General features: G+C 40.0%; 1 non-coding gene across 1 annotated transcript; it reads right to left on the bottom strand.

The window, feature by feature from the left end:
- Window positions 1-15,441: 15,441 nt before the first annotated feature.
- Window positions 15,442-15,547, bottom strand: LOC118480780. The gene has a single exon (XR_004863757.1). It is a non-coding gene; the product is annotated as a small nucleolar RNA R71 (small nucleolar RNA).
- Window positions 15,548-16,496: the final 949 nt, after the last annotated feature.

The following is a 16,496-nucleotide window of genomic DNA, read 5'->3' as shown; positions in this document are numbered from 1 at the left end:
TTTGAATGATTCTGACAAATTATATTCTGATGAGGAATTTCCAATAAGAGGTGTCAAAACTGAATTGATAAACAAGGTTTTCAAACTCATAGAAATCAATATTTCTGAAATAAAAGACTTATCTCTTAATGAAAAACCTAAAAAATACACCTCAAGAGTACAACAAAGATTAAACAAGAAAAAGAATTACAGTTCTGGTTCAGGTTTCCAAAAGAAATCAAACCATAACGGTAATTTCAAAAAGAAGGGTTTAGGTTTTACTCCTACAGAAAAACAGAAAAATGAAAAATATGTTCGTGATTTTAAATCCAAAATGTCATTTGTTTCAGGTACGTCATCTGAGGAAGAAGAAAAAAAAAGTTTCTGGAGGGAATCAAATAGCGAGTTCCTTGCAAAGAAGAAAGATGAATTGAAGAAGATGGCTGAGGAGAATACGGATACGAGAACCTGTTTCCGGTGCAACACTGTTGGACATATTGCCCGAGATTGTTCTAAGGCAATACAATCAAAACAGGGAGTATCTTGTAAACTCAAAAAGAGAGTAGTTGAGTTCGAACCACCAATTGATAGAACAAAATTGTTTCAAGATTCTACATTTGAAATTGGTGAGAGTTCGAACAAGTTTTACAAGAAGAGAGCTAAATCTTACAACCAGAAATGGGTTGTTAAGAAGGTTGGTGAAAGCTCTAGCGATGATTCTGATAGGTCAAAATCAGAGGAGCTATCTTCTGGCGATGAAACTGATTCCATAAAATCAGTTGAGCCACATGATGTTTCAAAATGTGAAGTTGTTTTAAAAGATGGAAAACCAGTTCCGATTGTGAATGATGAGGAGTTTCCATCACTTCGAGCTGAGAATTATAAAAAGAAAACTGGTAAAACAGAAATTTCTAACCAATTTTATAATGATAAACAGGAATTTGATGCTGAGAAGGTCTTTAACCCCAAGGTAAAACATATCTTTGGCAAGATGATTGATCGAAAAGTCAAAGGGGTTAAAGAATTTTATGAGAAGAAAACAAAGAAAGAAAAGGTTGAACCATCCCTGGTTTGTGACTGGGATGGTACATATTATGAACAGTATGTCTCAGGACTTGCCGGAGCTCCCAGGTTGGTAAGCGTGGAGCATGAATCGGCATCTTTCTTGAATTTTATTCGGTAAAGTCAATCATACAAACGGTAAAGAGGTTTGTTTATGTTTGTTGGTTATAATTACAAGTGGTTAGATGTTTTGATTGCATATGGTAAATCAAGGACATTAATTTGTACTTGTATTTTCCTACATCTGGTTGGAAGACAAGATGATGAACCACATCCCCGAACATTTGCTTGATAAACCTACAAGTGGTAAAATCAAGCAAACTTATTTTCCGGAAAAACCATTTTGATTAAAACAAACTTAAGTGTTTTGAAATCTAAATGGGAAAATAGTTTGTTGATAGGGGGAGTTCTGATTGTTTATGACAAGTGAATGGCGAATTGATGTGATTTGATATCGGTTGTCATGTTTCTGTACAGTTTGTTTTCAATTTTCGTTAATGTGTTTGCATTTTAGGGGGAGTAGAAAATTTCAGAAAATCCAAAAACATTAGAAAAGTTGAAAAAGCCAAAAACATGATAAAACTGAAAAATGAGTTCTTGTTGCATAAAAGAGGAAATGATAGTACATCAGTGGACTATCACAACATGCTAAAGAATTGGAAAGTTTAAAAGTGATAAACAATCTTACTGCGGATGTGTCAGTAGGTTTTCGCACATTTAGTAAATTGAAACGAGATATAAACCTAAATTCAAACTTACTTGATTTGTGGGTAACTATTCTTGGATATATGGGTAACCCCCGAAATCTTGTTTGAAAGGTCCCACTTTCTGAGATACTAGGTCTTTATACTCAGTGATATCTGGGGTACTATCCCGGGACTTCTGCTGAATGGAAGTTCTGACCTAGTCCCCGGATAATGCTTTCTGCAAAATGCTTGAAACATAGCATCGCCCTCAGCAAGCTGATGAAACAATAAAATTGATAGTCGCTGCTGTTGTAATCAAAAGATCCTCTAAAGGGGACACACCGAAAAGTCGAAGCCATCATCTCTCTGCGTATACGGAAGTATCGACCTAAGCTCTCACGGCCCTCGCACATAACCCCTTTACAGATATCATCTGTGGTATACTCACCTGTAAGACTGAACATTGGGATCTGGATACAGGAGTATATTCGAGTTGAGTGATACACAATTAAGTTTAAGTTTCTAAAACATTAATATCGTATCTCGAATCGGTTGAAATTTGTGTGAAAATTTAAAGTGAACCAATATACTGACAATCTAGGTAAATTGTTTAGAACTGAGAATGTTTAAAGCTTAACGGTGTTAGTGATATGTCTCAAAACTGATATGATCCTCTAGCACAAACTCACAAAAATATTGTCTGTAAACAGTTCATTTCTGCATGTATTTTCTTTCAGAAAATCCAAAAAGATTTTTGGTGTGTTTTAGCATAATTTTTTTAAAAAGTCAAAAAGATTTTCGACGACTGATATTGAAAAGTTGATTTTCAAAATTCTAAGTGCTAAACATGATGAACAGTTGGTTTGGGAGATTGTATTTGTTTTGATAAGAAAAATGTTACAATTTCAAGTGGTTCATCAGTATCTGTTTGGTTGATTAGTTTGTGATTAGTGATGTCTATATGCTTAAATGTTTATCATAAAACTTAGGTTTATGGTAGAGTTGTTGTGCAGGAAGAGTCAGAATGTGAGGGGGAGTGCATGTTGAAGATGAGGAACTTAAAGATATCAACATCTAAGAGAAGAAGTTTGTTGGTGATTTAAGAGTAAGAGATGAAGAAAGAGAGAGAAGCCCAAAGACTGATCAAGACTGAAGGTGCGAAGATACGACATTGTCAAAGACTCGATGAACGACTCCATCAACATCTGAGGGGGAGTCTGTTGGTGCACTACATCTGTTGATTTCATCTTGGATCATGTTATTCATTGTCTTGTATAGATTAGGGCGCGTTTTACGAGAAAACTGGAGAGTATATGTGTTTTAGAGAGTAGGTACGCTTTTACGGACATAGGAGGTCCGCTTTTATGGCAGGTCCGCTTATACGGACATGGTAGGTCCGCTTATTCATCAGGTCCGCTTATACGGACGTGTCCGTATGTAGGGACCTACTGGTACTATATATACCACATAAGTGGATCTCATTTGTAACTTTGCCAATTCCATACCGAAGTGCTGCCGGTGTGAAGATCAAAGTGTAATCATTGTCAAATCAATAAATCAGTAGATTAAAGTGAAGAAAAAGCTATTTCTACCTACGTTTCTTGTTATTCCGCACCTGAAACATAGGAGAACACCTCTGAACGACTCAATCGGGTCAGAACACGATCCTACAGAATTTGATATTGAGATCCAAGATAAAAAGGGAACTTTAAATGTTGCAGTCGACCATCTCTCGAGACTTGAGCATGGAAGTTCTGAAAATTTGTTGGAGGAACCAATAAATGACAATTTCCCCCACGAATTTCTTCTAAGTATCGAGATGAATGACGAGTCACCATGGTTCGCAGACTTTGCAAACTACCTAGCATGTGGAATCCTTATCAAAGGATTGTCATATCAGCAAAAGAGGAAGTTCTTTGCAGATTTAAAATATTATATTTGGGACGAACCATACTTGTTTAGAATCGGAGCCGATCAGGTGATCCGAAGATGTGTGTTTGGAGAAGAGGCAGCTAGCATTTTACGCCACTGTCAAGAGGGGCCAACCGGAGGTCATCATGGAGCGAACTACACTGCAAAGAAAGTGTTAGACTCTGGATTTTACTGGCCCACAATTTTTCGTGATGCACATGAATGGGTTAGAGCGTGTGATGCTTGCCAAAGGGCAACGAATATCTCCGCACGCAATGAAATGCCTCAGCATCTAATGCAAGTCTGTGAAGTTTTTGATATATGGGGTATCGACTTCATGGGACCATTTCCAGCCTCACGAGGTAACAAATACATCCTAGTTGCTGTAGACTATGTCTCAAAATGGGCCGAAGCTCAAGCTTTGCCTACAAACAATGCTAGGGTAGTTGTGAGGTTCTTAAAAAGTTTATTCGCCCGATTTGGTGCTCCAAAAGCACTAATCAGTGACCGAGGAACACATTTTTGTAATGCGCAATTAGAACGAGCCTTGTCCCGTTATGGAGTTCATCACGGATTGGCTACGCCATATCATCCTCAAACGAGCGGGCAAGTTGAGGTCACAAATCGGGGTTTGAAAAGAATCCTTGAGCGGTCCATTAATAATAACCGCAAGGATTGGTCAGACAAGCTAGATGACACTTTGTGGGCTTTTAGAACAGCATTCAAGACACCTATCGGGACCACACCCTTTAGGTTGGTTTACGGGAAAGCCTGTCATCTACCTGGGGCATTATGGGCCTTGAAGACGACAAATATGGATTTAAAAAGCGGAGGTGAAGCCCGTTTTCTGCAAATCCACGAGCTTGAGGAGCTAAGAAACTATGCCTATGAAAGTTCTAGCAGGTATAAGGAACGAGTCAAGAGATTTCATGACAAAAGGTTGAGAGACCATAAGGATCTCCGAATAGGGGATCTTGTCTTGTTATGTAACTCAAGACTATGTTAATTTCCTGGGAAGCTAAAATCCCGATGGATGGGTCCATACAAAGTTAAGAAAATATTTCCATATGGGGCCGTAACTATCGAGGATACAAGCAGGGGAAGTTTCAAAGTCAACGGTCATCGTTTAAAACTTTACATCAACGGACCGGTTGACCCGGTGGAGGAAATTCTCGAACTCCACATCCCGCACACTTAAAACAAGTGTGGGGAGAATGAGTCTAGCTATCGACTCGCTGACAAATTTAGCGAGCGTGTTTTTGACACGCTAAAGGTAATTTTGTATATATTAGTTTTTAATATTAAATTCTAGTTCGTTAAATTTTCGGTTTTAACCGTAGGTGCATACGACCTTGATCCATAATTTTTGGATTTTTGAAGTTGAATAAATGTTATAATATATGAAATAATGCAAAAATGGACATTTTTGGTAAAATTTCGGACTTATGAACTTACTGTGAAAAATTACATAAAAAGGCCCAGGTGTTGCGCGGTCATGCCAAATCGGCACGGTAGTGCAACCCTTAGTCAAAACTAATCAGTAACTCGGACATATGACAGTCATCGGATCGCACCACCGTGCGACCGTTGCACTACCTTGTTACTCGATAACACAGAGCGAACCAGGCCAACGATCCAGAATGGCACGACCGTGCCAAATCCGCACGACCGTGCGCCTCGAAAACCGAACAGTAAAACCCAGGGTATTTAAACAAATCTGCAGTAAAAATACTTCATTTTTCCGAAACCCTAAGCACCGCACGGGAGTTCCTGGTCGCCCACACCCGAAAATCACCTAATTTTGTGCATTAAACTTAGTTTTTGATGTAGATCTGACGCTTGAACCAAGAAATTTTGGGGTTTTCTTCATAAGTGTAAAATAAACCCTAGTTCTTGGGTGATTAGTGTTAAATCGGTAGTTTTGATGCTTGATTCGAAGTTTATTAACTGATTACAAGTCAAATTTTGAAAGATATACATTAAAATCAGTAAAGTCAACTATTTTCTGGTAAAAGTTGCTGTCGCACGGTCACGTCGCTTGAACGACATGACAGTGCCGGTTAAAAATCAAGTTCAGATCTCTGATTTAAAGTTGTGATGCCAAGTCGCACGACAGTGCCGATTTGGCACGGTGGTGTGACACAAATTAACGATAGCAAGCTGTTAAAACGATCAGTAGATGGCACGGCAGTGCCACCAGTGGCACGACCGTGCGACTGACGAAACAGAAACAGAACCTTATAAACAGCCTGTTCCGGTGGCATCAGTCAAATTTTTATATTTTGCTCTCATTTTGTTATATTCCTGTGTGCAGATGAATCACAGATTCCTCCAGTTCAGTGAGAACAAAGCGAGAGAACAGCCGTGTATTGCAAGACTAGAAGCATTATGGAATAGACGGGGACAAATCGGTGAACCGAGAAGGATCAACTGGGATACTCTGACCGCCCTAAACCAAGAAGAGAGGCTATCTAACATGATGTCACATCGATGTCAAGGTTGTTCAACATTGCGCGACCCGTTTATCTTGAACTAACATTGGAATTCTTTGCTTCATACACTTATGAAAAGCCAACAAGCGAGAATCTAGACTTCAAAAACAGAGAGACAATACAGTTGAGGTTGGGGAAAAAGTGGCACAAATGGTCAGTTGCTAAACTTGGAAGAAGATTGGGGATATAGAACTTGGGTATTATGACAGATGATGTAGTCAACGGGCCAACTTTTAGGCACAAGTGGCAGTTGGACCACCCTACGAAGCTAGGAAAGCTAAAGCTTCACGACTCCGAGACCTGCTTCTGAGGGTCCTTCATCAGGTCATGAGTCACACCATCTGTGGACGCATGGATAGTGCAGGAAACTGTCCTACTCCAGATCATATATTCCTTAATGACTGGAGTACATGTCAACCTCGCAGCTAGAATGGATGAATTCTTTATACACAGCGCGGGAAGAACCACAAGCAGTGAGATCCATGGTGGTGAATATGTGACTCAGTTGGCATACAACTTGGGTATTATGACAGATGATGTAGTCAACGGTCTTAACATGGTTCACGCAGGAGGAGATGTGGATATCAGGTCTCTACGAGCGATGGGGTTGGTAGTAGATACAGATAATGGCCCGCGACTGAGGGGTCTAAATGGGGAAATATGGGATCCACTACCGTTACCACCACAGAATGTAGACGTCAACATGGCAGAGATCGAGCCACCACCACATGATGAGCCACAACATGAAGAGCACCAGCACCAGCACCAGCATCAGTATCAGCACCAACAAAACTGGCCTCCAGGTATACCTTCCTACCCTGAGTTGTACCAGCAGTTCCAACATATGCAGGTTTCTCAAGATGTTATCAGGGCAACTCAAGACGCTATGAGAGCCGACCAGTTAGCTATACGGGCATCTCAGCAGACCATGCGGGAGGAAGTGTATGCAGGATTTTCCTACATCTTTGGAGGGCTAGAAAGTGTATATCCAGGCCATTTTGGCAACCCTCCACAGTTTCCATTTGGAGACACAGGTACCTATGGGGCGGGTTCATCTGGAACACGCCACCATGATGGTGATGATGATGAGGAGTAGGAGGAGGTAGGGTCAAACAGTTCAGAAACTTATGTTTATGTTATTTTTATTCAGTACTTTGTTTGGGATATTTTTACTTTATGTCTGTTTTAAGTACTTTAGTATGTTTGCTTTGTTTGAATAACGGATCTGGTTGAATTATCTAACATTTTGAACAATGGTAATGTTGGCTATTTTAGTGAGTGACATAATTGACAGATTTGTAAAGAAATGCACACAGAGTTGAGATGACTTCGAACAAAAATTCTACTCAAACAAGTCAACTCCAACTCTGAGGGAGTACATCTTTCCCTTTTCACATTATTAGTTTAGCTCTTCATAATTGCTTAACTAATATGTATTTCACATTGAGGACAATGTGAAGTTCAAGTGTGGGGAGGGGTTTAAAAGGTTTTAAACTTTGTTTGTCCTTAATTGTTCTCATTTTTGTATATATTTTCGTTTAAATAAAACAAAAATGGTCAATTTGTGTTCTTTAGGAAGCATCAAATTTGATAAAAATCGACAAGTCAAGTTCATGTTTGAAAAAGATAACTAAAAAGCAGTGATAAAACAAAAAGAAAGACTTGCATGTTTATCTTTATATTTATAACCATTCCTTCCGTTTACGTGAGCATATTTTTGAGCCTTTAAAAGCTTTCTTGTCAAATGCTTCTTTGTTTTTGCGGAAAAATGAGTGAGTCGGATGTCTTATGTAATTTAGAACTTGTCATTTGTATACTTTTCAAAACCATGAATATGTGAAATTACATAGAAATGATAGAGGCAATTAGGATAACCCCTTTGTCAGCCTTTTTCTTTGTTTATATCCCGCACCCAACACTATCCATTAGTTCGCCATGTTGAGCCTATTTTCCGTATTTTTTCTAAACTTTACCCAAATTTAAAACCCAAATATAACCTTTTCTTATTCACCTTTATTGTAATATAAAAAAAAACCCCGTTTGTCAAAACTCTCTAAAGGAATTAAGGAAAGACTATCAAGGAAGAAAAATAGAGAGTTGGCACACAAAAAGAATAAACTCTGAAGACCTACACAAGTAGCTTAGCAACGTGTTCAGAGTAATAAAAAAATAAAGCACCAAGTTTATGGCCAAACTTTTAACCTTTCTTGCTACTTTCAAATACCCATTCCATACCCTTAACCTTAGCCTATCGTTACAACCCATCAAAGACCTCTTGATTTATGCTTTTCACATATTAATTGGTGGAGATTAGATCTTTTGACAAGCTTATAATATCGCATGATTCATTGACTAGGCATCGAGTGTTTAACATACACATTATATGTATGATTCAGAAATTTAACCGAGTGTGTGTGAACATTGTGAGAAATATAGAGATTTGCATGCTAAGTCAATCGAACGTAAAATCATTGCTTTATAATTATCCTTTCATACATCTAACAAAGCTTGTTTGTTTTAAAATCTTTGATGATGACTTTTTGAAAACCGATTTGACCACCAAACAAATTAAGTAACCTTGTAAATATTCAGATTTGATTCCGTATTTTATTTTAAGTTTGCTTGAGGACAAGCAAAGTTTAAGTGTGGGGATGTTTGATATACGTTAAATTATACATGTTTTTATACCCCCAAACACTTCCTTTTTAAGCATTTTTGACCGAAAACACGACGGTTAGGTACCAAAATCGGTACTTTTATATTTTCAGGTCTTAAATAGAGCATAATGGAAAAATCTGATGAAAACGGACAAAATCTGATGCATTTCTGATGAAAATGGCAAAAATCTGATTAACTGCCAGGTGTGGCACGACCGTGCCACCGGCGGCACTACCGTGCCGCTGCTACGATCTCGGAAGCACTACTAGTGCAACCAGGAGTGCCAACTGTTTCTCGGGCTGCACTACCGTGCCACCCGCGGCACTACCGTGCCATTGCCAAATCAAGCCTTCTGACCAATATTTCTGAGGGGTGGCACTACCGTGCCGATCTGATGACTCAGGCAACTTGTCCACTAGTCCACTTGGCTGACTCGGGATCGCTGAAACTGACGTCACCCGACAAGACCTGACCGCACGACCGTGCCAAATCCGCACGGCCGTGCTAATCTGGAAATCACCTATAAATAGCAGCATTCGCTACTGGTTCAAATGTTGGGGTTTTTCTCCATGTTTCCGGGTGATTTCTGGGTTCCGAAGCAGTCCTGATCAGACCCATTTGAAGCTTAAAGATCGAGTGGAAGCATAACCGATCCAACCCATCAATTCCTTGCTTGTTTATGGTTCGATTCCTTGTTCTTGAACATGTATTTTGATCATTTTGCAAGTCATGAGCTGATGTTAGTTTATGTTTAATGTAGTTTATGTAATAGTAGTAATGAACTTGTTTCTTGAATAATCTTTATGTTGTAATCTCGTTTGTATGAAACTTAGTACTTTTTCTTGTTGAATCTTCATGATTATATAATGAATGTTTCATTGATGTTGAGTTCTTGATTATGTTTGATTATCTTGGATAATGAATCTGTGATTAGTGGGATAGTAACTATTTCTTGATTAATCACTTATTTGTAGACTTTGTTTACACCATGAAACCAGACCAGGGTATCGGTTTTATACAAGATATATCTTATTTTGATTAGGAATACTTTCTTGCACGTAAGGGTTCTAACGAATTATATGGTGTTGATTGCATGTTCTTAGATGCGGTTTATGATCCTTGTTTAGTAGTTTTGGTCTGAAATTGCTGACATGGTAGATTTGTGTTTTAGACATGTAAAGGTGAAATTGTTTGTTATAGGATCTACATAATTGCTTATCCTCGTGGCTGTATTGTGACCATCGGTATTGCTTTCTTTGATAAGTGAGGTTAGGAATCCAGACCCGGTAAATGACCTATCTTTAAAGGTTCGCATGAATGAATATCAATAGCTCGCTAATGAATGATTTTAGGTGGTTAACGTGTGACCATCGCGTTAACTTTCCGAAGAATCATAATGCTAGAAATCCAGACCCGGTAACTAGCTGTGTCGAAATTGGAAAATTGATTAAGTGCTTTTGTGACATATCTGATAGATAACATGTTTAGGTTGTTTGTGAAACAAGATAGTAGTATATTTATGTTTTAGTTGTAATTTAGATAGCTTAGTTAAACTACCATTCACTTATCTTTTTATCTGGTAATCTAATAACAAAGATTTAGTACATTATAACGCTCGTGTTCCATGGATCGATATCTGGCTCTTACCAATACTTTGTTGCATATATGACGGGATACACTTGTCCTTTGTTGTGTGTGTTTTAATGTCAAGGTATAAACCATTTTTATAAATATAAAACGCACTTCGTTACATGTGAATATACTGTAAATAAATATGTGTGTTCGCATGCACGTCAGAAATCCATGGAAATTTGCTCCCATTTCCATTTAGGTATCTCTGGTTGTCGAAGTGGGCTTGATGGTTTCTGGTATTCGACCTTGACCCTAGCACAAGTCAAGCATTTACTGACGTAGGTTGCCATGTTGGCTTTCATACCAGGCCACCAGTATGTAGTCTTTAGGTCGTGGTACATCTTATCCGAACCAGGATGTACTGAGTAACGAGGCTTGTGCGCTTCATCCATCACAAGTTCGCGTAAGTTTCCGTAAAGTGGGACCCAGCTGCGCCTTGCTACATAGTAGGCGCCGTCTTCCTTTTGTTCTAGTCGCTGCCTCGATCCTCGTAAGGACTCAGCCCTGATGTTCTCTTCTTTCAACGCTTCAACCTGAGCATCTCGTATTTGAGCGGGAAGGCTAGAGTGAATGGTAAGCTGTAATGCACGTACACGCTTAGGTGTAGTATCCTTTCGACTGAGGGCGTCGGCCACAACATTGGCCTTGCCCGGATGGTATTTGATAGCGCATTCATAATCGTTCAAGAGCTCGACCCATCGGCGTTATCGCATGTTTAATTCCTTTTGCTTAAAGATATGCTCGAGACTCCTGTGATCGGTGTAAATGGTGCACTTGGTACCGTACAGGTAACGTCTCCATATCTTAAGTGCGAAAACAACTACTCCCAATTCCAAGTCGTGCATAGTGTAGTTCCTTTCATGAACTTTAAGTTGGCGCGATGCGTAGGCAATGACCTTGTCATGTTGCATCAACACGCAACCAAGTCCTTGGATGGAAGCGTTGCAGTAAACCACAAAATCATCTGTGCCTTCAGGCAATGAGAGGATAGGCGCGCTACAAAGTCTGTCTTTTAAGTGCTGAAATATGGACTCCTGTGCATCACCCCAACGATAGGTGACACCCTTCTGAGTCATGAAATGAGAGGTTGCGCAATCTTTGAGAAATCCTTGATAAACCTTCTGTAATATCCTGCCAAACCCAAGAATTGGCGGATTTCTGTTGGTGTACGGGGTGTAGGCCAGTTCTTGATCGAGTCAACCTTAGATGGATCAACATGAATTCCATCCTTGTTTACCACGTGGCCTAGAAAGTGGACTTCGCGAAGCCAGAAGTCACATTTCGAAAACTTGGCATACAACTGCTCTGTTCGAAGAAGTTCCAAAATAAGCTTCAGGTGTTGCTCGTGTTCTTCCTGACTCTTCGAATAGATCAGGATATCGTCGATGAAAACTATGACAAACTTATCCAGGTAAGGTTTGCACACTCGGTTCATGAGATCCATGAAGACCGCAGGTGCATTCATCAATCCAAAAGGCATAACCAGAAACTCGTAATGCCCATACCGAGTCCTGAATGTTGTCTTAGAGACATCCTCGTTTCGGACTCTCAATTGATGGTAGCCTGACCTCAGGTCAATCTTGGAATAGAAACTCGACCCTTGCAACTGGTCGAATAAGTCGTCATTACGTGGAAGAGGATAACGATTCTTCATGGTCACCTTGTTGAGTTCGCGGTAGTCAATACACATTTTGAAGGTACCGTCTTTCTTCTTCACGAATAACACTGGAGCTCCCCAAAGCGAAGAGCTAGGACGTATGAAACCCTTTTTCAAGAGTTCTTGTAGTTGCATGGACAGTTCTTCAAGTTCTGATGGAGCTAGATGATATGGTGCTCAAGCTATGGGCGTTGCTCCAGGAGCGAGCTTGATTTGAAATTCAACTTGACGATGAGGTGGAAGACCAGGTAATTCCTCAGGAAATACCTCAGGAAAATCACGTACAATAGGAATGTCTTCTCTCTTTTTTTCCTTCGAAGATGTATCGGAAATAAGGGCTAGGATAGCAGTGCGGCCCTTTCGCGACCACTTCTGGGCCTTAAGGAAAGAGATGATGCCCACAACAGCACCACTCTTGTCGCCACGAATCACGAGGGATTCTTCACCAGAACGAGGGATGCGGACAATCTTCTCGTTGCAAAGAATCTCCGCTTGCTGATGAGACAACCAATCCAACCCAATAACAACGTCGAAACTACCCAGAACAATAGGAATAAGATCGATAGAGAAGGTCTGACCGGCTAGGACGAGGTTACAACCCTTAACTATGTGTGTAGCTTCAAGACTTTTACCGTTTGCTAGTTCTACATTGTGTTTGGTGTTCAGAAGTATTGGAGTGCGCTTAAGCATTTGGCTAACTTTTAAGGACACATAACTAGTATCGGCACCCGAAGCAAATAAAACAGTAACAAAGATGTCGTCCAGAAGAAACTTACCCATCACAACGTTGGGATCGTTGACGGGTGGTCCATTGGACAACCCTTTGCAATACTAAAAGACAAGTTTATCCCTCATTTATGTGTGTAATTATCTTGAATTAGATAACTACTGTTGTTTATGTCTCAGGTACGGTTTGGCGGATTAAATTGAGGAAAAATGCAGCTTTGAAGGCTTACAAGTTGAACGGGTTGAGAATGTGGAGCAAAGGATGAACAAAGCACACATTTCAGGTTGCCACCGTAAATTACGGTCCCACCGTAATTTACGGTGGACCAAAAAACCATTTTGTTCCTACCGTAAATCAGTCTATTCATACCGTAACAATTTGAACATCACCGTAAATTACGGTGATACCGTAATTTATGGTGGAACTGACGGAAAAAACGTAACTGCCATCATTTATGCAGTTTGGAGTGTGTCTTTTCATTATTCTCATCATTGGACGTTTTTGGAACTTGCTAGGGGCGATTTTGGTGATCTTGCTTGGTTGTAAACATTTCCTAAACAATTTGTTTGTGTTTTCGATCCGTATGAACATTGAACTTGTTGCTATGATGATTCACCAAGCTATGTGTGGCTAAACTTATGGTGATCATCCTGAATTGAAGGTTTGTCTAAGACTTTTGTGTTTGGATTCGTATTTCTAGAATAATAGACTTGCAATGTTTGTTTGTTTATTATGGTGTGTGGATGTTTGTTTGTAAATTGTTGATTGATGTTATAATCATATTCTAAACCGTACGTTCTTGGTGTCGTTGACAATCGAGATATCACGGGAGGGATTAGGGTTGGATATTAGTCAATTGGTTATCGGGTAACAACCTCGCATTGTCATAATGCGAGTACTTAGTTCCCTTTTATCACAACAAACAATTATACACGAATCATGTCTATGTGATTCTTTCTAGTGAATTTAAACACAATTGTCAAAAGCAAACTGGAAATTTAGGATGGTCGCTTGTTCCTAATCTGTTTACAAACTACGGTCTTTGATTTGCAATTTAATTAGTTAATTTTAGTTATTAAAACCAAAACAATCAACTCTTGAATTTTAATTTCTGCATTTTAGGTAATTGTAGTTAAATCACAAAGCTATAACATAAACACATTTTCCACATACTCCGTGAGTTCGATACCCACTTACCGCTAGCTAATTAGTTGTTTTTGGGATTAAATTTGCGTGACCACGACACCACGTCAAATTTTGGCACCGTTGCCGGGGAGTAGTGCGCAACGTGTGTCAGTTTATTAGTTTTGTTTTGTTATTTTCGGGTTTACACTGGTGTGTTTAGTGTGCAGGTTCTACAGGTGCATGCATACTAGAGGTTCTCACAAAGCGTCACCATTGTCATTTGATCTGGAAATCGAAAGAACGCTAAGGCAAAACAGGGTTTTATTACGAGAGAACCGAATCATTGGTTCACCCACTTCACCCATTACACCAAGAAACGTCATGGCCGATTCACAAATTCCACCTACAACGGGTCAAACGACCTCATCATTTATACCTACTTCCACACAACCATCACCAAACACAACTATACCAAATTCCACTACAATTCCTACTCCACCTCATGACACTACACCAACCAACACAACACAACCCATTACTACCCAAGAAGAACCGACCATTACCTTAAACCCATCCACTACTATACCACCATTGTCCCATTTCTTTCCGGGTGCGGGTCCGTCATATTCAAGCCATACCATAGCACCAATTTCGACCATTGTCCATGCTACTTCAACATTTAGACCATCGAATCAAGCGGGTTTTCAATATTCAAACATTCCATTTGGGCAATCGTCAGGAATTCAAGGAGATGGGTATGATGAAGGGTTTGAAGAATTTGAGGGTTATGATGAGGATGGATATTTTTACGGGGGTTATGGTGATCAATGAGAATTTGGATATGTTCAAAGTCAATCTCAAGGGATGGCAAGTGTTGGTGGAATGCCACAACAACAACAACTCGTACCACAACACATTCGGCCAAGACCACAAGGGCCACCAATGCAACATCCTATCCCATTGCAACAAATTCGGCCACAAAATGTACAACCAAATGTTCAACAATTCCAAAGGCCAATTAAACGCCCACCGATGCCGCAACAGCAATTTCAACAACCAAATGCACCACAAGGGCAGGTACCAAGGCCAATGGGTCCTATTCGCCCAAGGGGTAGGTTTGGTGTACCAAAGAGACACCTTAGAGAAAATGTGAGGGGCATCGAAGCACATTTTCGGCCGGTAATCACTCAAAACCCTTCACCGGTAGTTATTCCTCACAATGATCAAGGGAGAACATTTGAAGTGAGGACCAACTCTTTGCAAAGTTTACCAAAATATAAAGGGTTGGCAACGGAGGAGCCTTACTTTCATTTAGAGGCTTATGATTCGATTTGTAACACTCTTGGGAGTCAAGGGTTCTCGGCTGATGACATCAAATTGGTATTATTCCAATTTTCTTTGGAAGATAAGGCGAAGAAATGGTTCTACACGTTACCTTCGGCATCCATATATACATGGGGGAGATGCAACAAACTTTCTTGGATGAGTTTTATACCGCCCAAAAGACCAACGATGCACGAAAGGGGTTGAGAAGTTTCCAACAACAACATGGTGAGATGTTTCACGAGGCATTCGAACGATTCAATATGATGATAAAGAATTGCCCTCACCATGGAATTGAATTGTGGGAGTTGATGAATGCCTTTCACGAAGGGTTGAGTGCCGAAGATGCACGTGATCTAATGTCTATTACGGGTGGGACTTTTGGTACAAATTATGAGAACGATGATTGGGAGTTCTTGGAAAGCATGGCAACTACATCAAAGAGGAAAGCTCAAACCTCAAGAAGAGCCCGACCGGCCATTGCCCGACCTCAAGTGCACGCCATAGATGATAGTAATGTTCAAACTACTAACCAAATTTATGATGTTTGTGCTTTGTGTAATGAAATAGGTCACGCGGCTGAAAACTGCCAAGGGATGTTGGAAGGGCAATACGAAGAAGTCCATGCGGTTCAAGGTCAAAGTCAAGGAGGAGGTGGTAGGAATTACAATAACATGAACTCTAATACCTACCACCCCGGGTTGAGGAACCACCCAAATTTTCGGTACGGGAACCCTTCAAATCAAGCCAACCCGAACTTTCAAGGTAGCCAAGGTAACTTTGGTTCACGCCAACCTTACAATAACCAAGGTGAATATCGAGGTGGGAATAACCAAGGCTATCAAAGACAATATCAAACGGGTCAAGAACAAGGGGGTTCTTCGGGTGGAAATGAGATGATGGAGATGTTAAAGAGCATGCAAATGGAGATGCAAAAACGGAACCAACTCGATGAAGTTCGAATGCAAAAGGATGAGGTTCATGACAAAAGCATCCAATCACTAACAACCCAAATGGGTCAATTAGCAACCGATGTGGCTGAATTGAAGAAAAGTAAGGGTCAACTTCCAAGCGACACTAAGGTAAACCCTTCACATGGTTCGTCACGAGGTAATGTTAATATTAATCATGTTAGTGTTTTAAGAAGTGGAAAAGAGTTCAAAGCTAATTTGTCACCCGAATTGGTTGAGGGGGTAGTTGAGGATGTCACGGGTAATGAAAGTGATGATGAAGTTTCACCGGTT

This window comes from Helianthus annuus, chromosome 7 (genome assembly GCF_002127325.2).
Source record: "Helianthus annuus cultivar XRQ/B chromosome 7, HanXRQr2.0-SUNRISE, whole genome shotgun sequence".
NCBI lineage: Eukaryota > Viridiplantae > Streptophyta > Magnoliopsida > Asterales > Asteraceae > Helianthus > Helianthus annuus.
Note: the sequence above shows the minus strand (reverse complement) of the source record. Positions and strands in the feature narration are given on the sequence as shown.